The 22080-nt window shown below is 41.5% G+C and overlaps 1 protein-coding gene and 1 long non-coding RNA gene across 3 annotated transcripts in view; both read right to left on the bottom strand.

The window, feature by feature from the left end:
• The window catches only part of LOC113018538 (uncharacterized), a 68073-nt gene extending 54787 nt beyond the window's left edge, over nt 1-13286 (bottom strand). The window contains exon 1 of one of the 2 annotated variants that reach the window (XR_013906975.1): nt 13063-13284. The gene's annotated coding sequence lies outside the window, so the exon portion shown is untranslated. Of the gene's footprint in view, nt 1-13062 lie in introns of both variants that reach the window. The other variant, XM_080299852.1, reaches the window with a different exon arrangement.
• A 1484-nt stretch (nt 13287-14770) lies between these two features.
• LOC145426242 (uncharacterized) lies at nt 14771-20622 on the bottom strand. Its single transcript, XR_013906967.1, has 3 exons — nt 16190-20622; nt 15958-16021; nt 14771-15555 (listed from the first exon to the last, which is right to left on the bottom strand). It is a non-coding gene; the product is annotated as an uncharacterized LOC145426242 (long non-coding RNA).
• Between the last annotated feature and the right edge of the window lie 1458 nt (nt 20623-22080).

Below are 22080 nucleotides of genomic sequence, written 5' to 3'. Positions count from 1 at the left end.
CGTGGTTGTAGGTATTGCCCATAGTGCTGCATTAACATCATCTAGCAGACCTTCTGAGGGTACTTCACGTAATCTTGGTAACCGGCTACGGGGGATCCAGGTTTCAAGCTTGGCCATGATCCTATTTTTCAGGTCAGTTCCTCTCGCACTCAACGATCCTTCTCCTATCGCACTTGGGGCTATGTACCCAATCTCGGGTGATGATATCTTCCCCCTGACCTGGCGTCCTGACTCCTCCTTGCCGTAGCATTTGTGTTGTACCTCGTCAATCTCTAGCTGTGAGGGCAGTCCCTTCTTTCGAATGTTGGAACACTGAGCTACTAGTTGTTTCGCCGTCATTGTGGATGTTGGGTATCGAAGAATCCATAGGTCCCTCATCCTATTCATGTAGCCCCTTCCGCCAGGGTTACTTGCGTAGTAGCATTCCAACAATGCCCTGTTTTCGTCTCTTGCCCACCGATGCCTTCTTGTTCCAGTAGCATGCATACATACATGCATACATGCATACATACATACGTATGTGTATGTATGTGTATGTATATATATATGTATATATATATATATATATATATATATATATATATATATATACACATACAGTCTGGAGACTGGCTAGGCCACTCCAGGACTTTCAAATGCTTCTTACAGAGCCACTCCTTTGTTGCCCGGGCGGTGTGTTTTGGATCATTGTCATGTTGGAAGACCCAGCCTCGTTTCATCTTCAAAGTTCTCACTGATGGAAGGAGGTTTTGGCTCAAAATCTCACGATACATGGCCCCATTCATTCTGTCCTTAACACGGATCAGTCGTCCTGTCCCCTTGGCAGAAAAACAGCCCCATAGCATGATGTTTCCACCCCCATGCTTCACAGTAGGTATGGTGTTCTTGGGATGCAACTCGGTATTCTTCGTCCTCCCAACACGACGAGTTGAGTTTATACCAAAAAGTTCTACTTTGGTTTCATCTGACCACATGACATTCTCCCAATCCTCTGCTGTATCATCCATGTGCTCTCTGGCAAACTTCAGACGGGCCTGGACATGCACTGGCTTCAGCAGCGGAACACGTCTGGCACTGCGGGATTTGATTCCCTGCCGTTTTAGTGTGTTACTGATGGTGACCTTTGTTACTTTGGTCCCAGCTCTCTGCAGGTCATTCACCAGGTCCCCCGTGTGGTTCTGGGATCTTTGCTCACCGTTCTCATGATCATTTTGACCCCACGGGATGAGATCTTGCGTGGAGCCCCAGATCGTGGGAGATTATCAGTGGTCTTGTATGTCTTCCATTTTCTGATGATTGCTCCCACAGTTGATTTTTTCACACCAAGCTGCTTGCCTATTGTAGATTCACTCTTCCCAGTCTGGTGCAGGTCTACAATCCTGTTCCTGGTGTCCTTCGAGAGCTCTTTGGTCTTGGCCATGGCGGAGTTTGGAGTCTGACTGTTTGAGGCTGTGGACAGGTGTCTTTTATACAGATGATGAGTTCGAACAGGTGCCATTCATACAGGTAACGAGTGGGGGACAGAAAAGCGTCTTACAGAAGACGTTACAGGTCTGTGGGAGCCAGAGATTTTCCATGTTTGAGGTGACCAAATACTTATTTGCCACCCTGATTTACGAATAAATTCTTTACAAATCCTACCATGTGAATTCATGGATTTTTTTTTCACATTCTGTCTCTCACAGTTGAAGTGTACCTCTGGTGCAAATTACTGACCTCTGTCATCATTTTAAGTGGGGGAACTTGCACAATCGGTGGCTGACTAAATACTTTTTTGCCCCACTGTATAGTCTACAGTTAATGTTAGCTATGTTATATTGCTGCCTCTGCTTGGTGGTGTTGAGCCAAACGGACTTTAACGTTTGTTTGAACGAGCTGACGGTTCACTCGTTAAGCTGAAAGAAAGATGCTTTAATCACAGGAGTCACACATGTGTCCACTGTACCATCTGGGAACTCTTCTTGTTTCGTAATAACACAAACACTAAATCCTCCTTCTCTGGTGCTGTTTTGTAGCAGTGTATACACCTGAGACTGTCACCTGTCTGTCTGTCCTGCACTCTCTCTCTCTGTTTCTTTCTCTCCGATTGTGGAATGAAAGTATGAACATGTATTTATAAGTTACACTTGTGTTTGAATCCTGCAGCTTATCACACATTTGATTTCCATGCGTGACAACTGCAAGTGTCCAGAGTGAGGACAGACTGAGGGACCCACTGCTGCACATCATGTGTGAGGCTTTGCACCCCTGATGATCCACCAGGACAAACTCAGCAGTGTGTGAGGAAGAGGAGGAGGAAGAGCCAGCAGCAGCTGACAGATGGAGAGAATAGACAGACTGTTCCCTGTTTGTGAAGGATTGCTAGGAAAGTTTAACATAACTGTCTGTCCTAAATCAGTCTTATTAGGTAATGTTCAAATAATGTTATCATCCCAGTGTTTTCAGTGTGGGAGAAAGTACTCAGGGCCTTCAAGTTACACACTATGAAAGGCAGCAACAAGTTTAATATTCAGAAACCTAAAGTATGTATCAGCAGCAGAATGGAGCTAAAAATAAATGTTTGTTTCAGTTCTATGAAGCTTTGAGTATTTTGGATTAGTAGCACTGCTGTGTTTGTTGCATCATATTGCTGTAATTGTTTATATGCTTTATATATTCTGAGCTAAGTTGATCTATAGTGTTACATCATATTCTATAAGGATGTTATGTGTTTGTTTACTTTCTGCCCAGTTTGACCCATTTAGCAGAAGTCAGCCTGTTTAAGGCTCTGATATCTGTTCTGTATGACTTGCGGTGTGTTCACACCGAACGCGATGGACGCGAATAGAGCGTCAGGTTTACATGTAAAGTCAATGGAAAGGTGCGATGACACGCGATTGCGGGTCCCGCGAAAATGCCAAAACGCGTGAAACTCGCGTCAGTGTAGCGCGTCTGGCGCGTTTGACACGCGAATAAAACCACGCGCGTGAGTTTTTGTGTTGCATTTTGTGCATACGCGCGTTTGCAAGTGTTTTCCAAGAGAGATTACAAACTGAGTAGGGAAGGTCTGAAGGACTGGAAAAATGCAAGCCACTTGCTCAAGGTCCATGAGTAGGGATGGGTACCGGTGTCCGGTACGGTAGTAACTAGAGATGGACCGATCCGATATTACGTATCGGTATCGGTCCGATACTGACCTAAATTACTGGATCGGATATCGGAGAAAAATAAAAAATGTAATCCGATCCATTAAATATCACGAAAGCACCTCACAAAACTTGCAACACGCCGTAACTCACCTCAGAACGTTAGCACGGCGGAGCAGTGTGGTCACGTGATAGAGCGGCTGTGGCATGCGGGACCTGTCGGTGGTCTGGATAGCATGTGGAGCTTCGCTAGCAACCCGGCATTTCATCTCCGACAAAGTTATCCCGAGAGAAGTAAAGCAAGTGTGTAAGTCCATCTCTGAATGTTTGTAAAGCATTCCTGCGTTAATCTTAACGAGCGACTGCCTCTCGCTCTCCGGCTGCTACTTCAATCGTGAAACTGCTTAAATGATCAGCTGATCGGCTTTTCTGTCGCGAGTTCGTCTTTTGTTTTTGGCCCACTTTGCACCAGAAAGAGGAAACCAGCGGCTGAACAACAGCAGCACGTTTAAGCTTGATAAGCTGTTGTTAGAATTTATTTAATATTACTTTCTACACCGGGATCTTTTTCTACGTAGCTGACGCTGGTAACTGTGCAGGGGCGGATCTAGCAAAGTTTAGCCAGGGGGGCCAATAGGGCATTAACTGGGAAAAGGTAAATGGTAAATGGCCTGTATTTATATAGCGCTTTACTAGTCCCTAAGGACCCCAAAGCGTTTTACATATCCAGTCATCCACCCATTCACACACATTCACACACTGGTGATGGCAAGCTACATTGTAGCCACAGCCACCCTGGGGCGCACTGACAGAGGCGAGGCTGCCGGACACTGGCGCCACCGGGCCCTCTGACCACCACCAGTAGGCAACGGGTGAAGTGTCTTGCCCAAGGACACAACAACCAAGACTGTCCAAGCCGGGGCTCGAACCGGCAACCTTCCGATTACAAGGCGAACTCCCAACTCTTGAGCCACGATCGCCCCGTGGGGGCACAAAGACATACTTTTCTTTCTTATTCTCATTTAAAATGTCTAGCTTTTAATAAATAATTATCTGACACACAAAGTTTTAATTTGATGTAAAATGAATAGAAGTCAATTACTGTATATAGTGACTATTAAGTCTAATATATATACCCTAGTAAGCTATAGTACTTTTTCCTTTGGGAAGGTACCATCTGTGCAGTCTGCAATTTTGTTGAAGAAAGATGTTGAATCTATTTAATATTTCTTGAAAAATAATTGATTTCTGTGCATTTTTTTTCACACTGCATCAAATTAAGGTTGATTACGTCGATTAAGCATCATGAGGTGGCGCGTGAGGGGTGGTTCCCTATTTTTTATTTATTTATTTTTGTTGTTGCTGGGAGTTGGTTGCTCTTTAAAATACCAGAATAGGGAGGATGGTGTAGGTCTAAGTTTATTAGATTGATCAGTATTGCTGAACTATGAAATATTTTTTTTGTATACAGGTATAACAGAATAGCTTTAGTGTAGTTGTTGTTTTAAACTTGAGTATGAACTTGCAGACTTGCAAAATGCAGCAAGATATTTTAAAAAACAGTTTTGTTGATTAAAAAACACTATATCGGATTCATATCGGTATCGGCAGATATCCAAATTTATGATATCGGTATCGGTATCGGACATAAAAAAGTGGTATCGTGCCATCTCTAGTTAAGAGACGTGGTTGCGAAGCGGATTTCAAACTCCAGGCTGTCAGTCACGCAGTACAAGTTGGGAACAGAGCAGCTGTGAAATCTGTCTTTGTTATTGTGCTCAGCGTCTTTTAGTTTACATTTTGACTGCACAATTGTGAGCTTTTTGTTATGCACAAAAACAACATTGTTTTCTTTTATTTATGGAGCATTATTATTTAATAAATGCTCATAATTTAGTTTTGAGTAAATTTTATGTACATCTGCTCTATGTTAATAAAAGTGCCTGTGTGACATCTGGGACACAGCTTTGACTAAGAACTCTCTTTTTGTTCTTACTTTATGGCTTTAAAAAATATATATCGAGATATATATCTTATATCGCCATCCAGCTAAAAAATATCGAGATATGAATTTTGGGTCATATCGCCCAGCCCTACTACAAACTTTACCCGAGTCATTAGCACATGATTCTCCTTATGGGGACCTGATATGTTTAATATGCTGCTGAGAGTATAGCCCAGAAGAAGCGTATAGTATAGCTTTTATTTTGGAAAGAGACATTTCTCTGTAATAAACTCTCTTTTCCAAAGATGAGTGATTTCTCGATCAGATAGATTAATTTTTTTATTACTTTGTTGTTTCGGCAACATTAAATTTAAAAACTGTACTTTTGAGTTAAAATATATATTTATAATTTTAATAAATGACAAATTAAAAAGGCATGAACATTTTTTTCTATCGAAAAAATATCGAACCGAATTGTGAATTTTGTGTATCGTTGCACCCCTAAAATATATATTTTTTTCTTTTTTTGAAGCTTTGTAAAAGCCCGAAAGACGCAGAGATACGTAGTAGGATTAAAGAGCGTAATAACTGACTGAAACGGAAGACGGCAGCACTGCATGTACATGCATGTACAAGCCGCTGATAAACACCAGGCCGAGAGGCCGGGGGCACCCCACCTCCGAAGTGGCCCGAGCGAGCCCCAATAAGCGGCCGCCAAGGAGTGAGCCGGTGTGTACCCGGACGCCCACCCCCAGACACAAAGAACCACCAACGCACCGACACCTGAGGGAGTCCGCCACCGGCAGGGGAAGTTGTGGTGGGTGGAGATAGGCCTCCAAACCTTGGAGGGCCTGAGATGTCCCCAGAGAGGTGGCGACTGATACCCAACCTGACATATAGACACAGACATACAGGCACACACAGACACAAACATCCATTCCCACCTTCATGCTCTCATATGCACTTACTCCACACTCAACCGACGTGGAGACAGACATAAAGAGACGCTGTACACACGATCACACTCCCCAAGCGTACTCTACGAACCGGGTCTAGGTACCCTTGCCCCTGGAGGGGGGGATTGCACCCAGACCCAGGTGGTGTTACCCTTTTCCCTGCGGTGGGGAGAGGCAGACCGCCCCGACTCCGCAGCAGCAGGGAGGCCCCACACCCCAGACCGCAGTCGGACGGCCAACTCCTCCTAGCCCCCCCGCTCTAGCAGGCCGCAGAGAACGGGGGTGAGAGAAGACTCCAAACCTCCCTCCACCCGCTCATTGTAGTGTTGATGCATGTGTGTTCTAAGGTGCAATTAAAACCCAGGAGGGCATGGAGCTATTTGTTACAACATTACACCCCCCCCCCCCCCCGCCCCGCACGGTGCGCCCCCTCCCTTCCCGTATCATGGTTCCTTTTGGACGTCACCACATCAAAAAATCAACACAAGATGTCAAAAAGGCCAAAACTGTCAGGTGCCCAGGGAAGAAAAAAAAAGAGAAAAGAAGAGGAGGAGAAACAAGAAAAAGACAGAGGTAGGTAACGTTAGCCTACATGAAATTATTTGTCTGAATGTGATAGTAACCTAAATTTTTAGCATTAAGCTAATGTTACATGATTCGCTAATCAATAAATAGCTAGTTAACTGTTTTAACGTCAGTTAATATTGTGGAGGGGGCTAAATTGTTATGGAAAATAATAATGTAACGTTAAGTAATTACAGTACTCCCACCTTTCCCACCATTCCTCATTTGTATTCATCTTTTAAGCAGGTGTTTTTTTGTTTACATTGTTATTGCCTTCTGGTTAGCTAACGTTTACCCTGCAGGTAATAGTCACTTTTCCACCCCTGTATATATTATAGTTGTAAGTCTAGTTGTTAAAGTGCACATCATTAATGTTAATTAAGCAATATCACATGAGAGGGAATGCTGTTTTTTAATATGAGCACTGCTGTGATTCGGTCAAAGATAATCATAACATAACATTCTCATATGATATTATACTGTTACTTTGCATTCTGCTATTCAGCATTTTACTGTAATGATGGCAATAAATTGAATCTAATCTAATTTGCATATCAGTTAACATCATACATATATCTCTTTGGTTTTTCATTTATATTATATCATTTCATTTTATTCCTGGAATCATATGTTTTTATTATTAGACTTTAATACTCAGTGGTGTCACATACTCCTCTCTTCAGATGCACTGTTGAAGTTTCTAAATCCCACCCCTGGGCCATCTACCACATCTACCGCTGCTGCCTCCACTTCAGCAGCACAACCCACCAGTGATGCAGCATCAGCAGCACAACCCAGCCATGATGCAGCAGCATCAAGCGGTCTTCCTGTTGCCTCCACCTCAGCAGCACAACCCACCAGTTTTGCAGCATCAGCAGCACAACCCAGCCATGATGCAGCAGCATCAAGCGGTGTTCCTGTTGCCTCCACCTCAGCAGCACAACCCAGCAGTGATGCAGCAGCATCAAGCGGTCTTCCTGCTGCACCAATAGACCCTGCTGACTGGCCTTCTGCTTTAACTGAAAAGGTACAAACAGAGTTAGTTCACAGAGGTCCATTTGTAATTGATAGTGACTTCACATTCCCGAAACAGAAAGACGGGCGAAGGTGTCAGCATGATTATTTTAACAGACTCTTAATCAATGGGGAAAAGGTGAGAAGAACCTGGCTTATGTATTCGAAAAAAGAGGATAGCTTGCACTGCTTCTGCTGCAAAATGTTTTCCAAGAGAGATTACAAACTGAGTAGGGAAGGTCTGAAGGACTGGAAAAATGCAAGCTACTTGCTCAAGGTCCATGAGTAGGGATGGGTACCGGTGTCCGGTACGGTAGTAACTAGAGATGGACCGATCCGATATTACGTATCAGTATCGGTCCGATACTGACCTAAATTACTGGATCGGATATCGGAGAAAAATAAAAAATGTAATCCGATCCATTAAATATCACGAAAGCACCTCACAAAACTTGCAACACGCCGTAACTCACCTCAGAACGTTAGCACGGCGGAGCAGTGTGGTCACGTGATAGAGCGGCTGTGGCATGCGGGACCTGTCGGTGGTCTGGATAGCATGTGGAGCTTCGCTAGCAACCCGGCATTTCATCTCCGACAAAGTTATCCCGAGAGAAGTAAAGCAAGTGTGTAAGTCCATCTCTGAATGTTTGTAAAGCATTCCTGCGTTAATCTTAACAAGCGACTGCCTCTCTCTCTTCGGCTGCTACTTCAATCGTGAAACTGCTTAACGATCAGCTGATCGGCTTTTCTGTCGCAAGTCCGTGTCTCTAGTTTGCTTTTGGCCCACTTTGCACCAGAAAGAGGAAACCAGTGGCTGAACAACAGCAGCACGTTTAAGCTTGATAAGCTGTTGTTAGAATTTATTTAATATTACTTTCTACTCGAGGATCTTTTTCTACGTAGCTGACGCTGGTAACTGTGCAGGGGCGGATCTAGCAAAGTTTAGCCAGGGGGGCCGATAGGGCATGAACAGGGAAAAGGGGGCACAAAGACATACTTTTCTTTCTTATTCTCATTTAAAATGTCGAGCTTTTAATAAATAATTATCTGACACCCAAAGTTTTAATTTGATGTAAAATGAATAGAAGTCAATTACTGTATATAGTGACTATTAAGTCTAATATATATACCCTAGTAAGCTATAGTACTTTTTACTTTGGGAAGGTACCATCTGTGCAGTCTGCAATTTTGTTGAAGAAAGATGTTGAATCTATTTAATATTTCTTGAAAAATAATTGATTTCTGTGCATTTTTTTCACACTTCATCAAATTAAGGTTGATTACGTCGATTAAGCATCATAAGGTGGAGTGTGAGGGGTGGTTCCCTATTTTTTATTTATTTATTTTTGTTGTTGCTGGGAGTTGGAACCCTATTAGTTAGGTTGCTTAATATTTACGCTAAGTACTCTTTAAAATACCAGAATAGTGAGGATGGTGTAGGTTTAAGTTTATTAGATTGATCAGTATTGCTGAACTATGAAATATTTTTTTTGTATACAGGTATAACAGAATAGCTTTAGTGTAGTTGTTGTTTTAAACTTGAGTATGAACTTGCAGACTTGCAAAATGCAGCAAGATATTTTAAAAAACAGTTTTGTTGATTAAAAAACATTATATCGGATTCATATCGGTATCGGCAGATATCCAAATTTATGATATCGGTATCGGTATCGGACATAAAAAAGTGGTATCGTGCCATCTCTAGTAGTAACCAGACCGAAAAGCAGCGCACATTTCGGTGCTTTTTTTTCCTGAGCTGTGATACACTTTAGATTCTAGCCAATCATTTTACGTTTCCGAGGATAGTAGGCGGGGCCAGGTATGTACGTTCTTTTAGAGCAGAGCTACAGATTAAAAATGCCCAAGACAAAGCGGTCAAAAGTCTGGCTGTACTTCACAGCAAAATATGCAAACTCAGCAGCCTGCAACAAGTGCTTTAAGCTGATACTGTGATACTGTCAAAGGAGGTAAACAAATCCGATGAAACACCTGGCGATGCATAGCGGGTTTTTTTAAAGCCGAGAAATGCGCCGTACTTGATAGCTTGCTGCGAGACCTCACACCGTGCACATCTACTACGGGTGGGTTGCCAGTTATCGGACCCGGAGCAATATCCCCCAAAAACCCGAAGAGGACAGTCCTGGCCCCTAGCCCTGCCAGTGTAGCAGAAATGATGACGGCAGCAGCAGCCGTTCTTCTCTGCGTGAGTAGTTTAATGTTGTTCGTGTGTAATTTACTTTGAGTAGGCTAACCACGTTATTACATTAATGCATGTAAGGTGAACTAGCAAACATCATCATAGCTACATGCGGCTGTCCTCTTGTTTGATGGCAGATACTCCCTTCACCCTTGCCAAAATGGCTAAAATGACCAAAGAAAAAGTGGAAAACAGCTAAACATGAGAGGTTTTTGGACAAAGTTTGTGTTTTTTCCATTGTTTAAGCACTGCTTCCAGCCAAGAGTGATACCATATATGCCCCATAGCTGCAGAAAAGGCTAACATTGTTATCTTTTTACAAAAAACAGCTGAACATGAGAGGTTTTTGGACCAATTTTGTGTTCTCCATTCTTTAAGCACCGGTTTGAGCACCATTTAAGCACCGGCACCGTTTCAAAAGTACCGGTTTGGCACCGGTATCGGATAAAACCTAAACGATACCCATCCCTATCCATGAGGATAGCCAGGAGCATAATGCTCACATGGCAACATGGAAGGACTTGGAGGTCTGTTTTGCGAAAGGACTCACAATAGATAAACAAGAGATGGCACTTGCTGAGGCTGAGAGAAAAAGGTGGCGTGAAGTTCTACATCGTTTGGTGGCAATAATTCAGTCCTTAGCTGAAAGAAACATGGCTTTCAGGGGGTCCACAGACACATTAAATAAACCAGACAATGGCAATTTTCTGAAAGAAGTGGAGCTTATGGCCAAATTTGATCCAGTGATGAAGCAGCATGTCAGTAGAGTAGAAAGTGGAGCTGGCAGTCACATACATTATCTGGGAAAAACAATCCAAAATGAACTGATTGACACCATCAGTTCAAGAATAATAAAACGCATTGTGGAAGATATCAAAACATCAAAGTATTTCTCCATCATTTTAGATTGCACACCTGATCCGAGTCATAAGGAACAGCTCTCTGTCATAGTCAGGATAGTGTCACAAGAAGGCATACCACAAGTTAAAGAGCATTTCCTGGGCTTTCTTGTTGCAGAGGAATCAACAGGAGATCATTTGTCAACTCTCATGCTAAAACGGATAGAGGAGCTTAACATTCCTTTTGAAGACTGCAGAGGACAGTCCTATGACAATGGGGCCAACATGAAGGGAAAAAATAAAGGTGTTCAGGCAAGGTTGCTTCAGCTAAACTCAAGAGCTTTTTTGGTCCCATGTGGTGCCCACACTTTAAATCTGGTAGTAGCTGATGCTGCAAAAAGCTCACCAGATGCCCTTGGCTACTTTGGGCATTTAGCAAAATTATTCAAGCTCTTCTCAGCCTCCACCCATAGGTGGGGTGTTCTCTTGAAACATGTGAAAACCACCTTGAAATCATGGGCTGAGACCAGATGGGAAAGCAGGATAAAAAGCATTGAGGAAGTCAGATATCAGGCTCGGCAAGTCAGAGAGGCTCTTCTGGAGGTGAGGGAAACAGCTACAGACCCTGTGGTCAGAGTTGAAGCCCAGTCTTTGGCTGAGGAGATTGGATCCTATCGTTTTTGCATTTGTACAGCCATCTGGTATGACATTCTCAGCAAGATCCAGTATGTGAGTAAACTCATGCAGTCGCCCTCCATGCAGCTAGATGTGGCTGTCGACTTGCTGAAGAAAACCAAAGATTCCCTCACCAGCTACAGAAACACTGGATTTTCTGATGCACAGACAACGGCAAAGGAGATGTGTGAAGAAATGAATGTGGAGGCTGAACTCAAACAAAAGCGATTGAGAACCACCAAAAGGCACTTCGGTTATGAGTCTCCAGATGAGCCCATACAAGATGCACTTAAAAAAATGGAAACCACATTTTTTAATGTGGTAGTGGATACAGCCATCTCTTCACTTGATGAGAGATTTCAGAACCTTGGAGAGGTGAATGACAAGTTTGGAGTACTCCTCAATTTCCACAACTTACAAAAAGAAGAGCTGCTACAGCAGTGCCAAACACTGAGTACTACTCTGACCCATGACAGCCAGCCGGACATTAATGGCACAGAACTTGCAATGGAAATGCAGAATTTCCCACCATTGCCATCAAAGAACATGACAAACATGGAACTCTTGACCTTCCTGCATGAGAAGAAGCTGGCAGAAATTTACCCCAACATGTGGGTTGCTCTGAGAATCTTTGCCACTCTTCCTGTTACAGTGGCTGCTGCTGAAAGAAGCTTCTCTAAGCTCAAACTCATTAAAACCTACCTGAGATATACTATGATGCAAGAATGTCTCAGTGGACTTTCCATCATAAGCATAAATCATGTGGTCTCAAATCAGTTGTCATATGATGATGTTGTAGATGACTTTGCTGCAAGAAAGACTAGGAGAGTAAGGCTGTAGCAGGTCATGTGAGGTTGATGAGGGGGTGGTGTACAGTAATTTGTAAGTCATTCTAGTTAATGCAGTATTAAAAAGCACAACTAGAGAACTCTGTAGGATCCCCTTTTTTGTAATATAGTTGTTAAAGTCATACTGGTTTATTTAATATCTTGTTTTGTGCAGTGCCTTATTTATATTGTATTTTTGATTTATTTTATCCAACTTGTTGACACGTTTTATTGTGTTTATGTATGTAAAATTTATTGTATTTCATATATTCATTTTTTGTATTCATTTATTTATTCATATATTTTTTTATCTTGTTAATTATTCTGATTGTGAATTTGCTTTCTTTAAGTAAAAAAAAAAAAAGGTCAAAGACAAAGCTATTCGGTTTCTTGTGAGTACATACACTATACTGCCGATGTAGGGGGGCGCCACCTAAAATCTTGCCTAGGGCGCCAGATTGGTTAGGGCCGGGCCTGCACTAGGGCAAACTATGGCATGCAGGCTTTCACATTTCACACCATTCGAAGACAAATATAACGTCGCAGAACACTCCAGCTCACATGTTAGTCTGCTCCAAGCATTCCCACAAAGGTCAGTGTTTTGTAGTAGTTAATATGTCATTTTTCATAACATAATTGTCCACTAAAGGCTGATTGCCCTCCCCCAGGCTTGTACCCGTGGCTTCATGTCCTGGGGTGGGGGTTGGTTGTTCTCCTCCCCTGCACTCCATCCTTTTGTTCATATTCCAAGATTATTTTTGCTATATGTATTCTTACCTCCTAGCAACCGCCATATTATAATATTGCAAGCAATCACAAACTCTACAGTCTCCCTGACGTCAATGTATAGTAAGCAATCTATTATTCTCACCAGAGAAAAACATAAACTAAAACCACATCAAAGTTAGCTCCGTGCTTACCTTTAGATGAGCCCACAAACAAGAGAACTCTGTGATTAAGCTAGAAGCCTTTCCAAACACAGTTAACAGATCCAGCTACAATCCAAGAGACAGCGGTGCAGATATCGATTGAAAAGTAGGTAGTTGTATATGATCCTGTAGGTTTACTACTTTACTCCCGTTTCACGAAAAAGCAGCTCTCTCTGCTCGAGTCCTCTCCAGCGCATACACTTTGCTCCGCCCCCTTTACCCAGATCTGCAGCGATTTGTTGCTGTGCGGTCACGTGACTCAGCTGCACAACGTAATCACGTGGTGTGTAATTTCAAAATTAGCGCGCTTCGGGATTGACGGCAGGCCGCAATGCATTGTGGGTAGTGATGTGCGATACTGCATATTTTGGTATCGATCTTCTGCTTTTCTTTTCATTCCAATTAAAATTATTACACTCTTGGAAATGATGATAATAATATTTCCACTGTGGGATTTCTATGCATCAGAAGTAACACTTCTACATGCTGTTAATAAATATCACTGTACCTGTCTGTGTAGGTTCTCAGTCATCCAGGTCATCGTAGTCAAAGGAGCTTGCAAAGAAAACCGTCTGGACTTCTTTAAGTTACTTGAAGACGTTTCACCTCTCATCCGAGAAGCTTCTTCAGTTCTAAGGTCAAATGGTGGAGAGTCCCAGATATAAACCTAGTGGGAGTTTCCCCCCACAGAGGGACAAAAGGACCCCCTGATGATCCTCTAATCGCCTGAGCCAAGGTGTGAAACTGGGTGTGGGTCCCAACCAGTCAGAGTTTCGGGTGAGTTCATTGTGAAACCTGGCCCCACCTTATCATGCGAATTCCTGAGATCAGATGGCCCAGGATGTGAGTGGGCGTTAAGGCGTCTGGGAAGGGATCTCAAAACTGGATTATAGATGGCAGAGAGTTGGTGTCGTAAACCCCCGCCTCTGTTCAAAGATGGTCGCTCACAGTGGACATAGATGGCTTCTTTCACTCCTCTTTCAAACCATCTGTCCTCTCTGTCCAAAATGTGAACATTGGCATCTTCGAGGATGGACAGAGATGGACATTTTGGACAGAGAGGACAGAGAGGACAGATGGTTTTGCATGTTTCCCTACTGTAGGGGTCTCTGCAAGCATACAGAGGGGGTACTCTGAGAGGGTCCAAGATGACAACTTTGGAATTCTACTAGAAACAGTCGATCATATTTGTTGTCAAAGCTGAATTCAGGTTAAACTACGCTAAATTAGCGTTTTTAGCTAACAGCTACAATAAGCATAAAAGTTACCTTACGGCTATCATTAGTTAACATGACGCTTGTTCTTATACATGTAATACATTTATTACCAACTTGAGAGTTCATCCGCTGGTCATTCGACATGACGAATGACTTCTGAAGTCTTAACTCAGCTCAAGACGCTGTAGATTCCCGTCGGTAACACTTTCGGTCCGCTAGTAAAACGTAGCTCTATTAATCTGCGCTTGAACCGGAACCGGATGTAAGTTCCAAAAAACTGAATTTTGGAACTGAAATTGAATTGTAGAACTGAAACTGAATGGTGAGAAGTGAAACTGAAATTATTCGAGAGCTGAATTTTTTAAAGGATAAAATGCAGTTTCAAAGCAAATCAATTCATTTTCAAAATATAAAATTCAATTTCAATTTAGTGATGATCATTTTCAAACCATAAATTCAATTTCAAATTAGACTAATTCAAATTCAGTTTTCAAAAGCATTTATTCAAGTTACAATTCAGATTCAATCTGAGCAATTCAAATTCAAATTTAACTTATTCAAATTCAGTTTCTGATGGCACAGATTTCTGCCCATACAACTTGTTCATTGCAAGTCTGCAGTATTAAGAATAACTTGATATTTCTGACTGTACAATACTAATTGTTTACCTACTAACAAACATTTCAAGTTCAACAAATGAAAAAACAATTTGTGGTAACCTGAATATGATTAAAAATAATTAACAACACTTTGTAGTGATGTTAAAATCAGCCCAACTTTTATTTTCAAATGCAAAAAGGTATAACAGCCAACATACTGGACACTGTTCTCTTGAACAACAAACAATTATATTGCCATCACTGTTATAATCTTACAATGAAACAAAGTCTCAGATTTAATTATTAAGAAAATAAGTTTAGACCTACCACAAGTTTGTTTTGTACATAAATTACTTATATAATCAAAATAAAATATTTATTTTTCTGTCACAAGTGCAGTCTCTAATTTAAACAACACATTTGTTTTCCATTCCAACACAGGAGCTGGAATGTTGTATTATTTTAAGGATGGCTTGTTTCCAGTCCAGGCATTACTGCCTGAATGACTATCATGGATCGAGGTGATCCAAATGTAGGAGAAAGTCTTTAACTTCCCTTAAGTACAGTGGCAGTGGATGTGGGTTGGAGATGCAATGAGCTTGAACCTGCAGGCGACCATCTTCACTGACCACACCATCTGTGATGGAGGACTCATCTCTCCTGGTGTCCTGCAAGCAAACAATCATATTTTTTGGAACATGAACTTAATTGCTTTCTTAAAAGATTTTTTTTACCCTGCATTTGGTATAGAACAGACTCAAACTTAGACAATCTCAGGCTCCCTCCCCACCGGGGAGGTGACATTCAATGTCCCACTTGTCAGTCTGGATAGCCGTGACCACCACCCAACATACAATAATGTCATGAAAGCATCATTTTAAAAAGGGTTATGCAAACATGGCTAATAACTTTTATTCTAATGATGTGCAAAATGATTTGGGCACAAAACAAAGTTTGCTGTTAGAAAACCTGCAGACTTCACTAAATACAGTGTAGACCCTCTAAACTAAGTTTGGGGGATGTGATCTTTCAAGAAATGCAGAACAAACTGTTGTTGTTTGTTTACTTACACAGTATGTCTTGTAGAATTAACTGGAGTCAACAGCAACAGCATAGTGCAGTCATATCTCAAGTCTAATAACAGAAGACAGGAAAAGATTAGTGAAGAAACAACTTCCTCAAACCAAAGCACAAATAAAACAATAAGTAAAACAGGCTGATCTAAAGTATGATTAAAGTTAAGCCTGATTACTATAAATGTCAATGACAATTGCTAATATATTGGAAAACCAAAACACTTACCACTGAGTTGATGTCTTTCTGTCCAACAGCAGGAGTGCTGGTCCCGAGCCTCAAAGACAGTAAGAAGCAAGCAGAGGGAGAAAGAACAGAACATTTTTTAGAACCTGATTTGATCCTTAATGGCTGTGCAGTCATAATAACTTACAAGACAGAAGGTCAATGTAGACCACATACAACCAAATTAAACTAACACATATAGTATTAAAAACACCATCTACTACTGTGTCTGAATGTGTGGTATTGGCACTGTCAGTTTAGGCCTAAAAATGTATGTGTTTTAAAAAAAGACCACCTAATTTAAATATAATCATTACATGCTTGTTAAAAGTTAACTTCCAATATATAAAGTTTCTAATAAGCAAAATGACCAGATCTAACATATGGCAGGGTTTATATGTAACATAATGTTTCTTACGATTCAACTCTGGAATTTAACTTAATTCTTTAGGAGGGCAAGCTATTCTCAAGTATAAAGCCAATCTAGACTTTATCCATTTAACAGGCCACTAATCTGGATTATAGCTTTCACAACAAAACCTGTTTTTAAACACATTTTTTTAACAAAATAAATACTATTGTTATTATTATTATTTAAAATGTAATTAAACAGAAAAGTGGTTAAATACAAAAGCAGTTTGCTTATGTTGTTAAAGAAAGGCTAGATTTGACATTAATAGATGCCACAGATGTTCAAAAGCTGCCTCAAAGCATTAAAAAAAATAGATGTCTCCAAAAACGTCGGAGCATTTTTGCAAATATGTGATGTTTTGATAAATTAAGTACATATTTGAGCATTACACAGCTACATCCTCGCCTGAAAATATCTTAAAAGTTTATTTTGTGACCCAGAAAAAGTAATATTTAAAAGTTTTTTAGCCGCGCTCCTCTGCCATTGTCGCGTTTACAAGCACACACAAGTACACACAGGCTCCGACAACTGCGGCCGACAAATGCGATCCTCCTTTTCCCCAGATGACCCTTTCTGGGTACAAATACAGGCCATTTACTTTTTACCAAGCATTAAACATTAAGTCTCTCTCTTCTAAATGATTTAATAATGATCAACATATTTATTCTGCCTTACAGAAACAGCATTGCACATGTTGAAGGCTCTCGCTACTTGATAAAAGTCTGTTCATTTCCTTTGTATCCAGCCTCTGTATTGATCTTCCAGTTCAGCCTGTTTTCCATGTACTACATGTACCAGGTACTTGTACTTCTCCCCAGCTGATGATTGTTTCCAGATCACATCACAAAATCATCCACCAGCGCTTCACACTCCTCCTCCTGCCATCACTAATACATCCAGGTGTCTTGACTCAGACTTGTACTGAATGTCTGAGTGTATAAAGTCCAGGACAGAACTGTCCACCTGTGGAGCTCCTGCTGCACATCACTAAATCAGAAAGAGAGCTCGGCCCAGTCTCACATACTGTGGTCAGTCTGTCAGGCAGTCAGTGATCCATGAGGTGGTGTTTACTGACATTACTGTAGTTTTTTCTCACTAGCAGCAGCTGAATCATTTTTCAATGCACTTGAGAAATCAAAGAAGGTGATCATTAACCCTGCAGAAAGTAGATGATTTCATCATCCAAGTTCAACAACTACAATCCATCACAATAACTGATCTCTCAAAGCATACATGGCTCTCTTATACCTAAATACTAGGGGTGCAACGATATTCGTATCGATATTGAACCGTTCGATACAGTGCTTTCGGTTCGGTACGCATATGTATCGAACAATACAACATTTGTAATTTATTTTATCAACTTTCCTTCTGACGATGCTGTCTGTGTTGAGCGCTCAGTGAATCTGCGTTCGACTACTCCGCCTAGGCTGCACTGTCGAGCGCAGATCCACTGAGCGCTCAACACAGACAGCATTGTCAGAAGGAAGAGCGCAGGGCAAGCTAGCGAGACAGAAGTTAAGCTCTCCTTGCAACATGGACCTCCCCCACCCTCATTCAGATCTGGCGTTTGGAATTATTTTGGTTTTCATGTGACGTATGACCCTGAAGGTAGGCGCGTCATGGACTAAAGTAAAACAGTATGTTGGATGTGCCACGCAATGCTCAATTACATGGGTGGGAGCTAGTGTGTTAGCCGTCTAGCCCCATGCACGGGCGATCAGGGGTAGCTCGTTAACGGAGATTTGCCGTGTTGTGGCGTTAAGGTCATTTCAACGAGATTAACCTGAAAGCACTAGTGGGAACACAACGAATATGACTGCACATTTACGCCGACATCATCCAAGTGCAAAGACAAGTGGAAGCAGACAAAAACAAGCAAGCATGCTACTAACTTTAGCCGAGTCATTTAGACAGCCGTTAGCACATGATTCTCCTTATGGGGACCTGATATGTTTAATATGCTGCTGAGAATATAGCCCAGAAGAAGCGTATAGTATAGCTTTTATTTTGGAAAGAGACATTTCTCTGTAATAAACTCTCTTTTCCAAAGATGAGTGATTCCTCAATCAGATACAGGGCTTGCAATATCGCTAGCCCGACGTCCTGGGGCTAGCGATTTTTCCAGTCGGGCTACCAAAATCTATCTCTGCCCTGCCCGTCGGGCTATTGTAGGAAGGAAAAATATATGTCAATGCTTTTGCATTCTTTCGGAAATGTAGCTGGGTAATTATGTCATTGGCATCGGTGAGCCACTGTCAATATGTGACATATTGAAATCGCGTTTGAATTTGCGCTTGTTTTTTGCTTTCAGTTTGCAATCGCACGAACTGCGTATAGAGAGCGACAGCACTGATCTGTGAGTGATGATAATTTGTGCACCAATTCCTCTGACATCGTCTTATCAATCGTTAGCTTACTATGCAAACATGACAAGTGAAATCTCCCGCAGCAAGCTTAAACATGTGAGAGGCTGATCGCGCAGAGAATCGCTGAGCTTATGTGAGTCCGTGTGTAAAAGCAGCAGGATATATATTTTAGTTCTGCTGAGCCAAATAAGACAGGTCAGGGTGAAGAAGTGACAGCCAAAGAAAAGCTTACCACAAAACGGAGAAGTTATGACAAATCAGACTATAAGGCAAAAAGAAAGTGCAGCTTTATGGTTTCATGGACAAAATAATTTCTGTGGCTGCGATATGATGAGCTAAATAACCAGGGCTGCACATAAGTGGTCCGCAGGTGCGCATTCGCTGTCAAAATAAAAAACACGCACAAGGGTTAGGGTTAAATTTAAAAACTGTACTTTTGAGTTAAAATATATATTTATAATTTTAATAAATGACAAATTAAAAAGGCATGAACATTTTTTTGTATCGAAAAAATATCGAACCGTGGCACCAAAGTATCGAACCGAACCGAACCGTGAATTTTGTGTATCGTTGCACCCCTACTAAATACAGGTGAAGGATTAAACTGCTCACCCTACTGTCTAAAACAGGTATGAACAACAGGACTGCAACAGCTTAGGTTTTTCCTCATTTATCTGTTCATTGCCCTTTTCTTCTTCTTCTTCGTCTTGAAGCATGTTTGAGTCTCTAAAATGCATCAGGAAAGGGGAGATCTGGAGGATCTACTATATCCTGAGCAAAGTGTTTTTACTAATGATGTATAAAAGAAGAGGGGCAGCACGGTGGCACGGTGGTTAGCACTGTTGCCGCACAGCAAGAAGGTCCTGAGTTCAATTCCACCATCAGGCCGGGGTCTTTCTGTGTGGAGTTTGCATGTTCTCCCCGTGTTTGCGTGGGTTCTCTCCAGGTACTCCGGCTTCCTCCCACCATCCAAAGACATGCAGCTTGTGGGGATAGGTTAATTGGATAATCCAAATTGCCACTAGGTGTGAATGAATGTGAGTGTGAATGGTTGTCTGTCCTTGTGTGTTAGCCCTGCGACAGACTGGCGAACTGTCCAGGGTGTACCCCGCCTCTCGCCCTATGACAGCTGGGATAGGCTCCAGCGCCCCCCGCGACCCTGAAAAGGATAAGCGGAAGCGAATGGATGGATGTATAAAAGAGACATAACAAACAGGGAGTGGAAACAGGACTTTGTAAATATGTAGGAGTGTGCTGCAACAAAACAATGGACAGCAGCATCTGTGCCAAACATAATTTTTAACTGACTTTGCTTCAATGGCTCAGAAGCATGAATATATGTTGTCTTAGCTCCTTTCTCTTCATGTCTTCTTCACCTTGTCTGCTCACCTGTCATGTGTGAGGGACTGAGCTGCAATTTGATGATTGGGGAAATAAGAGCAAAGGAATCAAGGATGTAGAAACCAAAAAAAATGAAAAAGAGGGGAAAAAATTTGTTTATGTGTTAACTTAACTGTTAAATTGCATTCAGTATTTCCTGGATGAGAGAATTATTCTGTCTCTGGCACAGACTTAAAAGTCTCACTTATCACACGGACCCAACCAAATACTTTAGTATACTCTGCTGTAACGAAACGATGGATGTGCTATATTTAACTGGCATTGCTTTAAAACGACTAAAGCAAGGATGTCTGATATTGTTAAAAGCCTCTTAGCTCCGCTCTACATGTTTTTCTCGCTTCACTTGCTCACTTCTCTGGTGGGAGGAGCTAAGATACACTGATAGGTTCAAGGAAATGAGAGCAAAGAAATCAAGGATGCATGAACTGAAAAATAAGAGAAGGAAGAATTTGTTCATTTGTTGGTTCGGCTGTTTCTTCGCTGTTGGCATTTCCTGGATGTCAGAGTTTGTCTGTGTCAACTACTTGACACGTGAAGACTGAAAGCACACGCATAAAGACCTTAAAGAATTAGAGAAGGAGGATATGTTCAGTGAATGTTATCAGCAGATTTAAGGTAGGGCTTTACTCTATTTGTAGCCATTGTGTAATAGAACGCACACTTGTGTAGCTGCCCAGCAGAAATCATTGCACTGTTAGTTACTTCATCCAGCTCACTCACCAACACCTGTGACGCCGAACTGGTAAATGGAACGTTTCTTATTTATGTTACACTTTTCTACTCTGACTGAGCAATCTAAGTGCTTTTTATTATAAGCTACAGTCAGGTAGAGCAGAGGGTCCCTAAATATTCATATTTTTAGGAATCAAATCTAATAATAATAATAATAATAATAATAATAATAACTGTCAGAGTGGAATAAACTCTTCTGTTTCTCAGACATCCCTGGACAGCAAAGAACCTTTTCCTTTTTTGATCTTTTTGTTTCCAGTCTTTAAGTTTTTAAGAACTTTTCATGTGAGACTGCGAAGACTGTACACCCACAGCTGCAAAGTCTTAAATCTTAAAAATAAAATAAAATAATTAGTAAAATTACATTCAGAAAATGGCAGAAACATTACCCCAGCAGTGTAATGAGTCATGATGGGTAATGAGTAAGTCAGTGAGTTAAATAGCAAAGCATCACACAGTTGCTGCAGACTTTTACAGACACTCTTCTTTTGAGATCTGGTGGCTGTGGAGGCCATTTAAGTTCAGTGAACTCCTTTTAATGTTCATTATACCAGTTTGAGATGATTTAAACTTTGGGACATGGAACTTTATCCTGCTAGAAACATCTGTCTGAAGGTGGGTGCACTGTGTTCATAAAGGGGTGGAGATGGTCAGCAGCAACACTCAGACAGGCAACGGCATTTAAATAACTGCTCAGATGGTCCTCAGTGATATAAAGTACATCAGCAACAGCAGCATGAACTGTTGATACAAGGCAGGATGGATCCAGGCTTCCATGTCATTTTGTGCTAAGTTCTGACCCTAACATCTAAATGTCACAGCAGAAATCACACAGCAGTTCATGAAATATTCAGACCAGCCTGTCTGGCACCAAAAACCAAAATCACTTTAATTACTTTTCTTCCCCATCAGCCGGTCATCTTGAATAAAATTCAATGTGGAGCTACTCTTTATCATAATCCTGTCATAAAATAATAACA

The sequence above is a fragment of the Astatotilapia calliptera genome, chromosome 3, assembly GCF_964374335.1.
Source record: "Astatotilapia calliptera chromosome 3, fAstCal68.1, whole genome shotgun sequence".
Lineage (NCBI taxonomy): Eukaryota > Metazoa > Chordata > Actinopteri > Cichliformes > Cichlidae > Astatotilapia > Astatotilapia calliptera.
The sequence above is the reverse complement of the archived record's forward strand: the minus strand, read 5'-3'. Positions and strand labels throughout refer to the sequence as shown.